This window comes from Phyllobates terribilis, unplaced genomic scaffold (assembly GCF_046119375.1).
Source record: "Phyllobates terribilis strain yellow unplaced genomic scaffold, ASM4611937v1 Scaffold_2__4_contigs__length_985480577, whole genome shotgun sequence".
Classification (NCBI taxonomy): domain Eukaryota; kingdom Metazoa; phylum Chordata; class Amphibia; order Anura; family Dendrobatidae; genus Phyllobates; species Phyllobates terribilis.
The window spans coordinates 387,392,761-387,410,265 of record NW_027362762.1 but is presented as its reverse complement, the minus strand read 5'-3'; the positions used below and the strand labels follow the sequence as shown (position 1 = coordinate 387,410,265).

General features: G+C 40.1%; 1 protein-coding gene across 1 annotated transcript in view; it reads left to right on the top strand.

The window, feature by feature from the left end:
• Positions 1–5,779: 5,779 nt before the first annotated feature.
• Positions 5,780–17,505, top strand: part of EDAR (ectodysplasin A receptor) — a 178,101-nt gene continuing 166,375 nt past the window's right edge. Inside the window, exons 1-2 of the mRNA XM_073664831.1 lie at positions 5,780–5,798; positions 5,907–6,083. The gene's annotated coding sequence lies outside the window, so the exon portion shown is untranslated. The remainder of the gene's footprint in view (positions 5,799–5,906; positions 6,084–17,505) is intronic.

Here is a 17,505-nt window from a genome sequence, read left to right as displayed (position 1 = left end):
TGCGGCTTGTGATTAGCCAGGGCTTGAGAGACGCCATCTGTGCATCCTGCTCATCTCTAGTTGAGACCTATGGATTTATTTTTTGTTCATTCATTCACACTAGTAGCAGCCTGAACTTTCTCATCTTTATGTAGCTTCACTATACAACATCTGGCCTTTTGGTATCTCTAAAGCCGTGTTCACACATTGCAAAAATACTACGTTTGTGTTTTCTGTAGGTTTCCGCACCACACTACACAATAACAATATACTCTCGTTATTGCATCTGTGTTGCATTTTTATGCCTTTTCCCCCTTATTTGATGCATTTTTAGTGCAGATTTGAAGCCGCGTTTTTAATGTGCTTTTTATAGTACAGAAAAGCTTTGATTCTGCACTTAAAAAATTTTCTGCAGTTTTTTACCTGCGTTTTTTTAGGCTTCACATAGAAGACAAGAGAGAAAAAAGCACCAAAACCGCATAGTTCAGCAGCATCTTTTTAGGGTACGTGCCCATGATCAGGAAATGCTGCGGGTTTGATGCTGCATGTTTATGCAGCGTCAAACCCACAACGGCCAGATGTTACAGCATAGTGTATGGTATTTCTAGAAATCCCCAGTCCACTATGCATGCATCTGAGGCTGCAGATCACCCGCGGACACTGACATGTGGCACGTCTTTCAGGACCGCAGCATGTCAATCTCTCTTGCGGAGTCGCTAGTCTCCACAACAGAAATTTGACCACTAGAATGTATTGAATGAGGTAAATCCGCATGATTTAGTGAACACATGCGGATTTACCTGTGTTCAACAGAACGCAGCATTTTGGAAGCAGCAAAAATATGCTGCGTCCAAAGCGCTGCTACATCCAGATCGTGGGCTCATATCCTTGGACGCACAGTGAGCACAATTTTCATGAAATCCATTTTGCTTGGACAGTTGATCACAGCAGAATTTCTGTGCAATAAAAGCAGCAGAAAAGACGCAGCGTTTATGCTAGACTCAGTGTGTTCCCGCTGCCATGGTGAGCAGTCACGTTGCTGATATCACCGCTCACCACATCATCCGGATGTAGCAGAGTTGGGGATCATCGTGGGATCTCCTTATTATGGATTTACGGCGGACAGACGAGGGTTACTTTTATTTTCATGGTATTAAATGGGTAAATGAGGGTACTTGTCGGGTAGTGATTTTTACAATTAAAAGACTTTTCTCTGTGTGTATGTTTATTACTTTTGTCTACGGGGTTAGTAATGGGGGTGTCTGACAGACGCCTCTCCATTACTAACCCCTGGGCTTAATGTCAGCAGACATTACACAGCTGACATCAACACCAAAACCATTACCCCACTTGCCAATGCACCTGGGCAAGCGGGAAGAGCCGAGACTAAGCACCAGAATTGATACATCTAATGGATGTGCCATTTCTGGTGTGGCTGAGGGCTGATGTTATTAGTCTGGGAGGGGGCCAATGTCTATGGCACCTAAACAGGCTATTAAGATTAGCTGTCTGTTTAGCTTTTGCTGGTTATTAAAAATAATGGGGACTCCATGTCATATTTTTTTGGGTCCCCCATTTTAGTAACCAGTAAAGGCTAAGCAGACAGCTGTGAGCTATTATTATTAGTCTGGGAAACTTTATGAATATAGACCCCTTCCCAGAATAATAACATCAGACCCCAGCTGTCTGCTTTTCCTCAGCTGGTTAGTAAAAATAATGGGTACCGCAGCATCGCTTGGTCTTACTGATCGCAGGGAGACCAGGCGGGAATGATGATAGTTGTAGTCAGCAACCGGTGGCTGGGAAAAGTGCTTACTGTACTGCTTTCCCCAGCCGCTGGAGAATTTCATTTGGGTACGTGTCACACAGATGTCATCACACATTTCCTCCGTGGTCCCGGAAAAAAAGGACATGTTGGCGTGTTTTTCACATGGACACATGGTCCGTGTGAAAAACCTAACATGTAAGCACCACCATTGAATACAAAGGGTTTGAGTGTGTCCATATTAGCAGTCCTTAAAAAATGGACAGCATACATAGAAAATGTTAGAACTCTCCTGTTAGGTTTTTTCTATCTTGCTGGTCACATGACCTTTTTTGCCTATTTAGTCCTGGTCCACCCTCCTGGCCTTGCTGGACTTCATTGTAATTTCTACTCTTTAGCTAGCCTGGTGCTTAGTTACCTTTCTCAGTCAGTTTAGCTAGGTCTTCGGACCTTTATGTTCTGTGTTGAGTGTTTGTTTTTTACTGCTACAATTTCTGCTAGGAGGTGTCCAACTTTATCCCAGTCCCTAGTTCTTGTAGGGATCCCTCCCTTGCATCTATAGGTCTTCGTACAGACTAGCCGAGGACTTTAGCGGGTCTGATCGCAGGATCAGGTTCCCCGTTACATCGCAGGGATCTAGCTTAGTTCTATTGTAGGGACAGATCTCCTTTCTTTCCTTAGTGCTTGTAGCAGATCATTACAGAAAATGGACATGTGAAGAAGGCCTAAGTAATAGAAGCTGGGACAAAGCCCTGATGTGCCGGGAAAGTCTCGCTGAATCCGGGACGGTTGGGAACTATGGCCTTATTAGGTAGTTACCTAGAATGGCTTCCAAGTAACACATACAGTATGCCTTATCAATGGTCCTTTTTTGGAATCACCATCATTCTGAAAGTGTATGCGACAATCAGGAGTGTTTTGCAATGGCAATGTTGGTACACAGTTTTAAGATGGAATACAACTATACCACCATTGTTAGCTATAATATGCCAAGAACCACTCAATTAAGTAAGAGAAATGACAGTCCATCATAACTTTAAGAAATGAAAATCAGTTAGTCCGGAAAATTTCTAGAATCTTAAAGGTATCCTCAAGTGCAGTCATAAAAATCATCAATTGTTATGATGAAACTGTCTCTTGTGAGGACCTCCCCAGGAAAGGAAGACTAAGAATTACCATAGCTGCAGAGAATAAAATCATCAGAATGACCTGCCGCAGATTGCAAATTGACAGCACTTGAGATAACAGCCTTCATAAATGATACACAGACGTCTCAACAGAATTTTCCAGAGAAGACTGCATAGACTGCCATTACTGAGAACCATAAACAAAAAGAAGAGACTTGTTTGGGCCAAGCAACGCAAGGATTGGACATTAGATCACAGGAAATATGTACTTTGGTCTAATGAGTTAAAATTTCACATTTTTGGTGCCATCCACCATGTCTTTGTGAGACGCAGAAAATGAGAGCAGATTGTTTCTGCATGTGGGATGACACATCATGAAGCATGGAGGAGGTGTGACGGTGAGAGGGTGCTTTGCTTCAGATACTGTTGGAGACATATTACAAATTCAAGGTACAAAAGCCCATAATAGCTACCACATCATTGTGTAACAACATGCTATCTAGACTGGTTTGCACTTAAGGCCCCGTCACACTTAGCGACGCTGCAGCGATCCCGACAGCGATGCGACCTGTCAGGGATCGTTGCTGGGTCACTATGTGGTCGCTGGTGAGCTGTCAAACAGGCAGGCTCACCAACGATCAGGGGAGCAGCGACATCGTGGAAAAAATCTTTCCACAATGTCCTGCTCCTGGTTACCAGCCTGCTGAACACGCGCACCTAGTAACCCGTTGTTTATCATGGTTACCACTCTGCTATGGTGAGCGGGAGGTTACCGCTCACTTTAGCAGGCTCGTAACCATGATAAACAATGGGTTACTAGGAGCACGTGTGCCCCTAGTAACCCGATGTTTATCATGGTTACCAGCCTGATTGCTGCTCCCGCTGGTCACACACAGCGATGTGTGCTGACCAGCGGGAGGGCAACGACCAAAAAATGGTCCAGGACACTTTGCTGCGATCAGCGACCTCACAGCAGGGGCCTGATCGCTTGAAAGTGTCACACATAACGACATCGCTAGCGATCTCGCTATGTGAGACGGGGGCTTTAGAGGGATTATCATTTGTTTTTCAACAGGACAATGACCTAAATACACCTCCAGGCCCCCAGGCTATGTAAGGACTATGTGACCAAGGGGGAGAGTGATGAAGTACTGCATCAGATGACATAGCCTACAAAATCAATACTCCAAAATCCCTGACTTTCTACAAGTGTACCTAGAAGAATTGATGCTGTTTAGAAGGCAAAGTGTGTTCATATCAAATATTGATTTGATTTAGATTTATTTTTTGTTCATTGAGTTTGTATCTATCTTGTTACTTATTAAAAATATAAAAAATAACCTATTACCACTTCTATTAGTGAAAGTATTCCTACTTTGTAGCAAACCGTACATGCTAAAACTTTTGCACAATAGTGTGTGTGCACATCTACTATATAATCGGCTTATGCCGTCTGTCTGTCCGTCCAGGAAATCCCCCGTCGCTGATTGGTCCGGTCGCGGCCAATCAGCAACGCGGGATTTCAGAACAAGATGGCGGCCGTTAGCGGCTCATCTGCCGCACGGAGGTCAGCAGTGATGCAGTCATCTCCCGGCTGCTCGCAGCAGAAGTACCCTGACCAGCGGCCTAGGCGGCGCTGCTCCCCGGTCCTCCCTTCACACTTGCCGTCGGGAGATCAGCGGCCCTAGCCGCTGATCTCCCGACTGTAGCCACATGGAGGCCAGCGGCGATGCAGCAGGGAGATGACCGGCGATCAGCAATATTGGAGCGAAATTTGAAACACCGCCACCAATCAGCAACGAGCACAGTCCAGCCGCGAATTGGAGCCGGATTTGAAACACGCTTTGCTGATTGGTCGCACCCGCCCGGCCGCGACCAATCAGCGATATTGGCGCGAAATTTAAAACATCGCTTCTCTGATTGGTCGCGGGCAGCCAGCCGCGACCAATCAGCAACTGGCGCTGCCCGGCCGCGAATTGGCGCCAGATTTGAAACACGCAGGCCACTGTCGGGGGATCAGCGGCGACGCAGCCGGGAGATGACCGGTGCTAGCCGGTCATCTCCCGGCTGCTTGCAGCAGAAGTACCCCGACCGGCGGCCTCGCTTCCTGGTCCTCCCTTCACACTTGCCGCGTGGTCAGCGATGTTGTCACAAGCAGTATTGACAACATGACGTAATTACAAAATTCATTAGGGGCCCCGGGGGGATACATTGGGGGGTTAATTTAAAGTAGTGCACATCCCATTTAAACACTGCTTCGCTGATTAGTTGCGCCCGGTCGGCCGCATACATATTCTAGAATAGTCGATGCGTTAGAATCGGGCCACCATCTAGTACAGTATATAATTGTAATTATATATTTTGATGCTATAAAAGCAAAATCTTGCATCTGTCAGCAAACTTTTGATGGTCAGATCATTATGTTTTTTAGCTTATAGACACAATTAGCATTGTGATTCTCATCATACAGTACACGACTATGTAAAGGTTTTGCAGCCCTTCGCCATAAGAATGACTATTTGTTACAAGCGAGGAAATGTAGAATCTGAAATCTGATACAGACCAAAGAGTATTTCCTGCTGTCTGGGAAAGACACCCACCTGTGTCCAGTAATTTCCACACAAAACAGTTTTTATTCATGAAAAAAACTAGCATTCATAGCTGGTGGCGCAGATGCGTACATCCTCAAGGTGCTCTTCTTGTGAATGTCATATGCTAATGATTTCAAAAAGTGGGCATACTTAAAAGGAAAGCCGCATGATCACTTAGGTTCAATATGTAGTGGAAAACCCCTTTTGATTGTGCCAAAGCTTCCTAACTCTCTAGGCTACAATTATACAGACAGCTATTAATGATACAGTACATCCCTTGAAGCAAACCGGTATTTCTTTTTTTTTCTAAAAGTAATCTGGAAGAAGAAGCATTAGGTATGCCTCTAGGTGGTGACAGTGAGTTTACATATATACATTAAATGGGAGGGGGAGTACTCTGCTCTTAACAACCTAACTCTAATCTCTCCTGGACTTTTTCAAAAGCATGTGCTCTGCAGAAAGACAGAGAGAACTAAGTTGCTGTAAAGACTTGAGCTGGACTGTCAGATGTCAACGGTGCCACAAGGACTCGGAGTAAGCCAGATGGCTGGCGAAAGGCAGCACCTATGAGAACGTTGGATGCCCAAGACGTTTTGTGAGCGACATAGAAGAATATACCAGGTATGTGAACAGTGTACCTGCATTGTGATAATGACTAAAGGGGATTTGTTTGTTAAACATTACATTTGGAATAATTCTTGAATATATTGATATGACGCTTGCAGGCTCTTCATTTTTGGGGGTCTCAGTGGCTCTGGAATCAAACATGATTATACGTGAAACTTTCTATAACTAGAGATGCCAATATTTTGGAGATTTTTTTGGGGATCTGTTTTGGTATAATAAGCAATTGTTAAATATGTCAAGATTGAATCGCGACTCTTTACAATGCATTGTGAGCATCGAGAAATTCCATATTTATTAAGTACAGAGATAACTAACAGGTTACTAATCTCACTATAAATATAGTAACGAGGAGCAGTATATGGTAAAACAAAAGCGGTAAGAATATATATGTGGTCTATTAGTATCATCATTTTATCAGTTTGCAAAACTTTAGACGTTCGAAAATTGTTTTTTCTTCCCATCTAGAGATAATACGGCTGTTTTCTTTAAAGCTTTCTCAATAAAGGAGGCAGAGATCTACTTCACAGTTTAGTTTCCTATCCAGGCAAGGAGGTGCTCATCAGCACTTTGGCTGAGGTTGAATGAATGTGGGGAATTACAGCCTGCAAATACAAGCCCTCCAGCAGTTACTTCAAGGTCTCTGGAGCTTCTGTGTCTATAGACAGTTTATGTATATTCTGCACATAAAGATAAAGCTCTTGTCTAATCCTCCTATATATACAAATACAGCTTAACTAAATAGATAGCACACGTCTGATCTTATAGCTGTATCCATGTATGTTCTCTAGAAACAAAAAGTCAGTTGAAGCATAATCTTGATGCTGACATATGTATACAGATATATATATAATATAAAGTAAGCAAACCTAACAGTACAGCGCAGATGGGAGGAGGTAACATTGTATACATACACATGTGCCTTGTACTCATTGAGGAAAAGAGTTCTTCATTTTTTTAGAAATAATATTGATTGCACATACAGTATTCATGGACTGTTCCGGTAGATGCGGTCCTTGAGACCTGTTCTTAGGGACCAAATTACTGCAGATCCTATGTTAAAAAGTATTAGCATATACAATACTCACATGAATATTCCTAACGTTTATACACTTTATGTTCATTTACTAAAGATTATGTATAGAGGTGGTGCGAATCTATTCCCAGGACAAGGTCAATATTCTCTGACCGTTAGATGGGACCCTTGAAATCCACCTTCTACCTCCCATCATCCACGGGTCTTCTTTTGACCAGCCGGCCTGGCGAGAATTCACATGAGCATCTTGACGCAACAAAGGCTTCGCGTCAGGCTGGCCAATCGGAAAAAGAGCCAGGATGCTTCAGATAGGTTGTGGGTTTCAGGGTTCCCATCTATCGTCCACAGATTACTGATGTGGCCCCTGGACTGGATCCTGCAAAGCGATTTGCACCCACTCTATTGTGGTTGCATACATGGGGCAGAGACATACTGTACATGTCTTGTGTTGTTATGTTAGGAGTCATGTTTTGTTGCTTTTGCTCTATGATTCAGACAAACTTTCTTATCAGGGGTGCCAGAGCCTTGTGCTGAAGGCAAGATAAATTGCAAGACAGCTAGGGGAGAAAGTCCATAATGACATCATACTTTTTGGCAGGTTGCATCAGTGGCCTTCTTGATAAGCAATGTGGCTATGATAAGTCAGGGGAAAGAGCTGCAGTTGCAATGCAAGGCCTTGTTTCACATAAAATGTGATGTAGTTCATAAACTTATAATACTATATATAAAACAGGTTTGGCGAAGTGACTTGAAAGGAAAGCACTGACATATGATATATGTCCATGGAGTTTGGGGAAATGTTGAGAATTGTGTTCTCTGAGCAGTGAGAGCTAACTTTATTGTATTCCTCTTTTTTATGTGTTATTTCTATGTCATATATTTAACACTGGCTATATACTTAATATAGAAAATATCAAAACCAAAATGCCTGGTCGCTGGTGAATCCAGTTCAGATACCGTATTATGGACTTATTTGTTCCTTGATGCATTGCTGTGTGCACACAGCCTGTCATTAGTGTGAAAGTGCCAGTCGCACGCTACATACTGCCTGGTGCTTAGTATGGCACCACATTACACAGATATCCTGCCCTAAAATCTATACTTATAAGACATAATATCTCCATAATATGTTCAGTTCAAATGAGCAGTTACTTGATGATGTGCAGATCACGTATTATCATTAGGGCAAGTGACTGGCACACAAATAGTACACAGTTCACCAGGTCCTGTAGATTGGCTGTGAAGATCATCGGTATGGAAAGTGAAAGGCCCTGCTTGGCTTGGGATGCAGGCAAAGCAAAGGAAGATATCCATCACTTTGGCTATAAAAAGGTTCCAGGTACATTAAAAATTATGCATCAAGGCAAAAACCGCCATGTTTTGGACATAGAGCTGGCCTAAATTATGGTAAGTAACTGGTACACAGTAAAAAAAATTGGGCAATCTCCAATGTAGGGTTGAGCCAGGGGAACCTGCAATTTGTGTTTTAAAAGAGGAGATGTCACCAGGGCAAAAGTTGCCCATTTTTGCTCTTGTTTTTCTACCAATATTCCCGAGTGTTCCTTATTTTTTTTTATTTTAAATCCACTGTATAATTCCAGAGATATAAGCCTTTTTATTCAGTGTTCATTTTTATGGTCTTCACCAAGGTTGCGTTGCTCAAAGAATTTTCTGGCTTTAGTATGTTCTGCATTTTTATTCTCCGAGCAAATCTCCCTTGGTAAAGACTAGAGTTGGACGGGTTAATTAGTGGGACTTCTTTCACTCCTTTTCATTGGCCAGGTTAGTAGTCTCTAGCCACTGAAGGCTTGTGAATCTCCCCTATATGGGTTTTGATTGTCAAACCACAATGATGACGTTACGCCAATCAAAAGCCGTGCCAAGGATCCCAGAGGATAAGAGATTTGCAAGCCTGCCATACAGCAGCCAGAGACTACTGACCTGGTCAATGGACTGAAGTCCCGCTAATCGATCCGCCCAACTCTAGTAAAGACCAAAGGATTTTAAAAAAAAAATTGCAGTGGGAATGAAATAAGAGAAAAAAGTGGCTACTTTTGACCTTATAACAGTACCTTTTTACGTAATACAGGGGAGAAGTACAGGACTCCCCAAATTACACTAAAATGTCCTAAAATATTTGAAGGGGCTAGATACACATTCCCTCTTATTTGTATCCACAAATTAAAAGCTCCTTGGTACAACTCTGCCCAATGTACAGCTGATTGCCTCATCCATAATTCTTATTGAAAAATTGCCCTTGCCATGTTTCTAAAGTAGTAGTGTCACTGTTAGTGCAAAGATGAAGCTTCAAATACTTATCTTTACTAAGTTAATGACCAGATCGGCCAGCAGTGTAATGTATATGTGGGCCTCCCAACTCTCCCCCGACAGATGATGATCGGGGGAGAGAATGATTCGGTCTATTGGATTTTCAAAAGAGGAGTTTGGGAGCAACACTCTCAAAGAGTACACAGGAGTGCACAGATGAGCCGAACATTCCTATGTATGGGGGAGTTGGGAAATAATTGTCTGCTAGCAGCTATCTAATGTGTATAGGGTGTTGAGTCAGTTTCTTCAAGAGCTAAGCTCAGGTTTACCCAATGCAGTTTTTTTATTGTTTGAATTAAAAAATTACAACAAAAATAAAGTCATTGCTCATTAAGACCTTATTTTATCTATAGTATCCCTGTGTTTAGGATCCAAAATGCTTACAAGACTGCATTTAGGTGTTAGTAAACTTTTCAATTAGATACAGTCTTTAATACCAAGTTCTGTTATAAATACATATATAACCATTGGCCAGAAGGTTTTTAATAATGTTGTTAAACCTAATCTGCACTATAAAAGAACATCAAATGGATTCATAAAATACAGTATGCAAAAAAATTGCAGCAGATTTCATTGGTTTGCTGAGAAAACAACAGATGATAGTGTCAGATCCTGAAGGAACAAAACATAATGTAAATAAGCCGTGACAGCTGGTGCAAAGAAACTTGTTATTCGGCAGAGTGGGCACAAGGTGCCATAAAAACAGTGATCATTATTTTTTAAAATGTGAGAAATTATCATAATGCACCCACTTTCTAAAACACTAGAATTTAGTTTAATATATGATTTAACATTTGGGCACTCTGGTGTGAAAATTAAATTCCTAGACATTTTGTCATACAAGTATTCTATTCTTTATCAATCTGTATTTTTACGGTTTGAGACCTGGCAGTCTACACTACAACCTTTTTTTTTTTTGTGGGGAAACACATACAGTGGGGGAAATAAGTATTTGATCCCTTGCTGTTTTTGTAAGTTTGCCCACTGACAAAGACATGGACAGTCTATAATTTTGAGGGTAGGTTAATTTTAACATTGAGAGATAGAATATCCCAAAAAAATCAAGAAAATCACATTGTATAAATTAGACAATTTTTTTTGCATTTTGCAGTGAGAAATAAGTATTTGATCCCCTACAAACCATTATGAGTTCTGGCTCCTACAGACCAGTTAGACACTCCTAATCAACTCGTTATCTGCATTAAAGACAGCTGTCTTACATAGTCACCTGTATAAAAGACTCCTGTCCACAGACTCAATTAATCAGTCAGACTCTAACCTCTATAACATGGGCGAGACCAAAGAGCTTTCTAAGGATGTCAGGGACAAGCTCATAGACCTGCACAAAGCTGGAATGGGCTACAAAACCATAAGTAAGACGCTGGGGGAGAAGGAGACAACTGTTGGTGCAATAGTAAGAAAATGGAAGAAATACAAAATGACTGTCAATCAACATCGATCTGGGACACCATGCAAAATTTCACCTCGTCGGGTATCCTTGATCATGAGGAAAACTATTGGTAACACATTACGCCTTAAAGGTTTAAAATCCTGCAGTGCCCGCAAGGTCCCCCTGCTCAAGAAGACACATGTGCGGGCCCGTCTGAAGTTTGCCAATGAACACCTGGATGATTTTGTGAGTTTTTGTGAGAAGGTGCTGTGGTCAGATGAGACAAAAATTGAGCTCTTTGGTATTAACTCAACTCGCTGTTTTTGGAGGAAGAAGAAGGATGAGTACAACCCTAAGAACATCGTCCCAACCATGAAGCATGGTGGGGGAAGCATAATACTTTGGGGGTGCTTTTTTGCAAAGGGGACAAGACGACTGCACCATGCTGAAGGGAAGATGGTCCTTCCCTCAGTAAGAGCATTGAAGATGGGTCTTGACTGGGTCTTCCAGCAAGACAATGACCCAAAGCATACAGTCAAGGCAACAAAGGAGTGGCTTAAAAAGAAGCACAGTAAGGTCATGGAGTGGCCTAGCCAGTCTCCAGACCTTAATCACATAGAAAACTTATGGAGGGAGTTGAAGCTCCGAGTTGCCAAGCGACGGTCTGAAAATCTTAATGATTTAGAGATGATTTGCAAAGAGGAGTGGACCAAAATTCCTTCTGACATGTGCGCAAACCTCATCATCAACTACAAAAATCGTCTGACTGCTGTGCTTGCCAACAAGGGTTTTGCCACCAAGTATTAACTGTTGTTTGCCAGAGGGATCAAACACTTATTTCTCACTGCAAAATGCAAAAAAAATTATCTACTTTATACAATGTGATTTTCTTGATTTTTTTGTGGATATTCTATCTCTCAATGTTAAAATTAACCTACCCTTAAAGTTATAGACTGTTCATGTCTTTGTTAGTGGGCAAACTTACAAAAACAGCAAGGGATCAAATACTTATTTCCCCCACTGTATTTTGATACAATAAAGAGTTTTTACAAGTGGAATGAGACTTTAAAAGGATTGACATTCCCTAGGCAATGCCCTGGGACCTAATTTCTCTCCTGTGAGCCTACTCGTATAAAATCACCTATTATATGATAGGTGATAATCTATATTTATTTTACTATGACATTTCCATATCACTGGCTATAGAAAAAAACAGATGTCTTCACGCAATCTTCACACTGGATACAAGTCCTTATATTAGACCCCCAGTTCCTGTTCAGTAAAGAAGACTTTTCAGCAGTCTCATTATCATCACAGACAGTATTATAATGAACGTTAATACCTTTTTATGTAGTATTTAACACAGTAAATGGTGGACACAGCTTATCCCCCTTTCCCTTCGCAATCACCTTTGCTCTGATTACAGGATGTTCAGATAAGACTTTTATGTAAATAGTTTTATTGTTGCTAATGTCCATATTCCCAACAGGAAGTAGGAATCTGGCCTGTGGGCTATTGTGAAAATTGCAAGATATTTCTTTTTTGATACATAGTAATCTAATTTCTGATTTGATAGATAGTAATATGTATAATAAGAAACAACATTTTTAAATACATTTAAAAATAAAATCCCAATTTAAATAATAGATAATTTTCTCATCTCAGGGCAAGAGGATAACGACAATATACTTGTAATATTAGTCACTGGTCCTGGATACAACTCTATGTGAACCACAAAACAAGGACATAGATATGTGTTGGGTCACTTGATCTGATGTCTTTAGCTACTTCTTTGTATCTTGGTGAAACGCTCTTGCTTATCATGGACTTTTGAGTGTTTTATCCAGCACTTTAGGTACTAGCGCTTTGTACCCACTAGGGATACTTTATAATATTATATTGTCTTGGATTCCTACAGGTCTGTTATTAGGATCACCGTAGTATGCCTTTGTTCACATGGACTTGTCTACATGAAGCTAAACCATATCAAGTGTTAATGAGAGGATTGTGAGTCCCCTGTGTGTTTTTAATTGTATTTAATTGTATCTTGTCCTTTTTTTTTCTTTATATGGCGTAATAAAATTCATGAATTGATTTTAGAGTGTGCTTGGATATCTGACCCCTCTATTTCTAGTTTTTTTTATGTGTTAGTTTTTGAAAAGCAAGTGAATTACCAATATGTTTTTTTGATTACTGAAAAATGCCCTCACAAAATTACTCTTTTTGTTTGTAACATTTACGTTGCACAATGCAATGTAAAATCTGAGCAGGAACAAAAGATTAGCCATGTTCTGTATCAAAAACTGATGGAATAGATAATGAACAATTATTTTCATGATAGATACCAGTAATGCACTACTTCAGAGTTGGCTGTACTCCTTGGGTTGTATAATGTTCAGAGTCACTGAACTTTTAGTACAAGTTTGAACACTTAATTTAGATAATTTTAGACATGAAGCAGAGATGGGTACCAGCACAAAGTTTCTGAAACAAATGATGTGACACAAACTTTAATTTTGTCGTAAGTGATGAGAAAGGTTTTTTAATCCAGCAAAGTGAATTAAAAGCAAAAATCATAGAAAAATATCTGGCGCGTTTCGAGTCTGGCTGACTCTTATAAACGTAGATGAAGTTTGAGGTTCATAATATATAGTATTTGTAATGTAAGTTTAGGTCATTCCATGATGTTCAGTCGTAAGATATGTGCTTATGATGTCTTTTTCAGGTGGATTCCACCTGAAATATACATGAAAAGATACTGTGGGTACAGTCCCTTATAGGGTTTTTCTGGGTCTTTGATATAGATAGCCTATTTTTAGGATCGGCCTATGATATCAGCTTAATAGGGGTCTGACACCAAGCATCAGAGAGAACTGTGTCTTCACAAGGAGTAAGGAACTCGGCACTCAAATTGCAGTGTATGACACAAATTATTTTAATGACAATCCAATAGTTGTTAATGTTTCGGTACTAAAATTGGACCTTCATCACTTGGCAGACCATAAGAAATCAGCATACGGCAATCAGTTCTGATGAAGGTCCAAAATTAGGACTGAAACATTAACAACTATTGGATTGCCATTAAAATAATTTGTGTCATACGCTGCAATTTGAGTGCCGAGTTCCTTACTTGCTTGACAACGGGTTGGAACCCTACTCATCTACAACCAGGGAGTGCTGTATACTTCTACAGTACATTGTGTCTTCACAGCGCCACACACTTAGTAGTGGATTGTGGCTTATTACTGCCTAATCCTATTAACTTGAGTAGGACTAAGTTGCAGTGAGTTGCAAGCAGGCACAGACACAAGCAATTTTATGGATCCAATGACTGCTAATTCTAAAATCTGTATTGGGTATACAAGGGGTTTTGCAGTATGCCTAATATAGATTCGTCCAGTTGAGATTTATAGATTAGCAATGAGTATGATGAGTAAATACTAAATAGGCTTTTTTCTGGAATTAGAATTTGGAACCTTTATTATGAATAAGAGACGTGATTTATGAAATAACACAACTATCATTACTAAAGGGTTACTTTTGTCCATTTAAAGTAAAAGTTGAAACCATGAGATGTTTGAAAAACAGAAAGTTTGCCATCATACCGCAATCTGTATAATAACTATAATGGTTAATAAAAACTGCTACATGTGCACAGACAGCTTGCCTAGATATCTAAAAGTATAATTACTGGGCACAATACCCCCAAATTACTGCCAGGTACGAATAATCCCTTTCCAGTATTGCAAAACTCGACTCTTTAAAGCCAAAACTGCTGATAACATGTATCTATTTTTAGTAAAATTGTATTTTTGAAGGAGCGTTAGTTATATCTCACAGCCTAGTGAAATAGAGCTGATTTTGGCTATTCAAAGGAGCAACTTGAAGCTTCACATAGTGACATAGTCTTATAAGGGATTGGGTTTTGTGGAATAAGTTTTATTTTTTAATGGCATTATTTAATTTACGATACAATGTATTAAGAAAAAAAATTATTTGGTGGAATAGTAAATAACAGTAAGTTGGCCTTTTGTTTTTTTGGGGGTTTTATTTTTATGTTCATTATGTAGTAACTATGACATTAACTTTATAATGTGTATTTCATTTTAAGTTTTACTAGTTTTAAAAAATTGAAAACTTTTTAAAAACCATATGCTGACACCTTTAGCTTTTTTCATTTTCATGGCAGTTGGGTGTCAGTGGTATAACACAGCCAGCATCCGCCCCCTGTATGGAGTGAGCTCAACTTCTGAACCCACCGCATAAGACTGTCAAAATAAGGGAAGGGATTAATACTAGCGTCTTTCTATGTGGCAAATAGTAATAAGGGCCTGCTTAGAAACCAGAGCATGGGTGTCTCTGCAGTCTTTATCACACATCATAGATAAAAAACAGTTTGCCGTCATCTATGTCCCAAGTGTCCGGGAGCACGGAAAAACGTCTTTGCCTGGAAGCAGTAGAAGCAGCATAAAGGAAAATCCAGCTCCACGGAATAAAATCTTCTTTACTATTGAGTTATTTCAAACAGGTAGTGAAATTAAAAGCATGTCATGATAATGTCATATGCACAGTCCATGACTGGATGATCAGACAGTCGGGTTGGATCTCTGACCGCCCAGTCATGGACTGTGGATATGACATTATCTTGACATGCTTTTAATTTCACTACCTGTCTGAAATAAGTCACTAATAAAGAAGATTTTATTCGGTGGAGCTGGATTTTCCATTATGCTGATCTTTATTGCACCCTGTGGATAGTAGACTGCGAACAGTTTCGGGAACTAAAACATTTTTGAAAACAAAAAACTGGAACAAAAGAAACATGGCAAAATACTCAAAGCAAAGGTTTATTTTCCCTTGTTTTCTGTCCCAGACTGTGTTCTATATTTTGTTTTAAAGGGGTTGTCTGCTACTCGGACAACCCCGTCTCAATCAGCATGTTTGCCCCCAGTTGGCCGCTCACTTCCGCTTGATGATTGATTTGCCTGAAGGCAGGGAGAGTGAAGCCAGCAGTGATTGGGTGCAGGGATCAAGTGACACAACAATGTGACACAATACCTGGAAGAGCGAGTGCCGATTCTGCTGGAGATGAATATACGTGTTGTTATTTAACTGGGAGTAAACAGGCTGATTGAGATGGGGATGTTCCAGTAGACAACCCCTTTAAAAAAAGTGATGCAACAGTACAGGAGTGGACAAGAATCATAGATGGAAGTGACAAAATAAGTTGGCGCTCTGTTCTCTCTAAGTTAGGTGGTCTAGGAAGAAAAGCATTCACTAGTCAGTATATTAAAACTTTTACTCTCAAATTATATTATAACAAGATTAACTGAAAGTAAAATTACAAATGGGTTTTTGGAGGATGGAACATTGAATGAAACTATGCTGAGACTAAGCTGCAATACCAGATAAAACCACAAGGATGACAATTGCGCCATGCAGTGAAACTAAACTCCAAGATCCTATCCCAATATGTAGTAGGTGTAATAATAATAATATTAGCAAATAAGTCCAATTACAAATGTAGCATAGTTCTTCTGATTCTCTATGTCACTTACCGCATGTGCAGGTTATTGCAGTAGCTTAGGTATCCATGGTTACAAGTTACAACCATTCATATAGTGACAGTTAGTTAGCTTGTTAGTGGTCATGACCATTGATACCTAAGCTACTGCAAAGCCCTGCACATGGGGTAAGTGACATAGGTTATCAGGAGAACTATACTAAATTTGTAATTGGAGGTATTTGCTAATATTATTATTATTACACCTACTACATATTGGGATAGGATCTTGGAGATGGGAATACCCCTTTAAAGATGGCCATCAAGATAATATTCTAAAACCCCTTTTAAACTCATGGTGGATGAAAGGATATCCCTGTCTGTACAAGCTCAAAGTAATTCAACAAGTCTTATTTGTGGGTGGCTACCAAACTGATACCAGGGACCAGGGGCTGTTTAGTGGGCATATGTAGTACCCACCATTTGTAACCCTTTATACCTAGATCTTAATTGAATTAACAATCCACCAGTTTTTGCCTGGCAGAATATGGTATTCCTAGATGGTCCAGTCTGAAGGCAACCTATTAATCTTTAAAAAGTTAACACACCCTACTAATAGTTGCCTTTTTCACTATTGGTAAAAAGATTATATATTATGAACTTTATGCTAAGTAGTAAGATGTTTATAGAAACTTCAAAATATAAAATGCAGCTTAAACATTTAACAGTTTATACTTGTTGTATTATTGTGTTAAAACTGTATAATATCAACAGACACATTGGTATTACCTTTCCTACCCCTTTGAGTTTCCTCTCTATGCTTTGCCTCAATAGAATGTATACAATTCAACTTCACAGCTACTGATTATAGGACTGAGAGGCTTCTGACAGGTTTATTCTTGAAGAACAACACAGACAAAGGCTTCAGGGACCTTCTTTGTCAAGCTTCCCTGCATTATTATACTTTTTATCCATCACCGTAAAAAAATGATCCCTTGATTCAAGCTTAACCATGTCCTTTATGTACTTCATACAATTATTCGCTTAAATTCCAGCCTGAGTCTCTCCATGGGATGATACCCTTGAATGCATTGCCTATAAGTAAGCTGGCATGTCGGCACATGCTGCCCTATTACATACAATATCCCGTCATAACATCCTA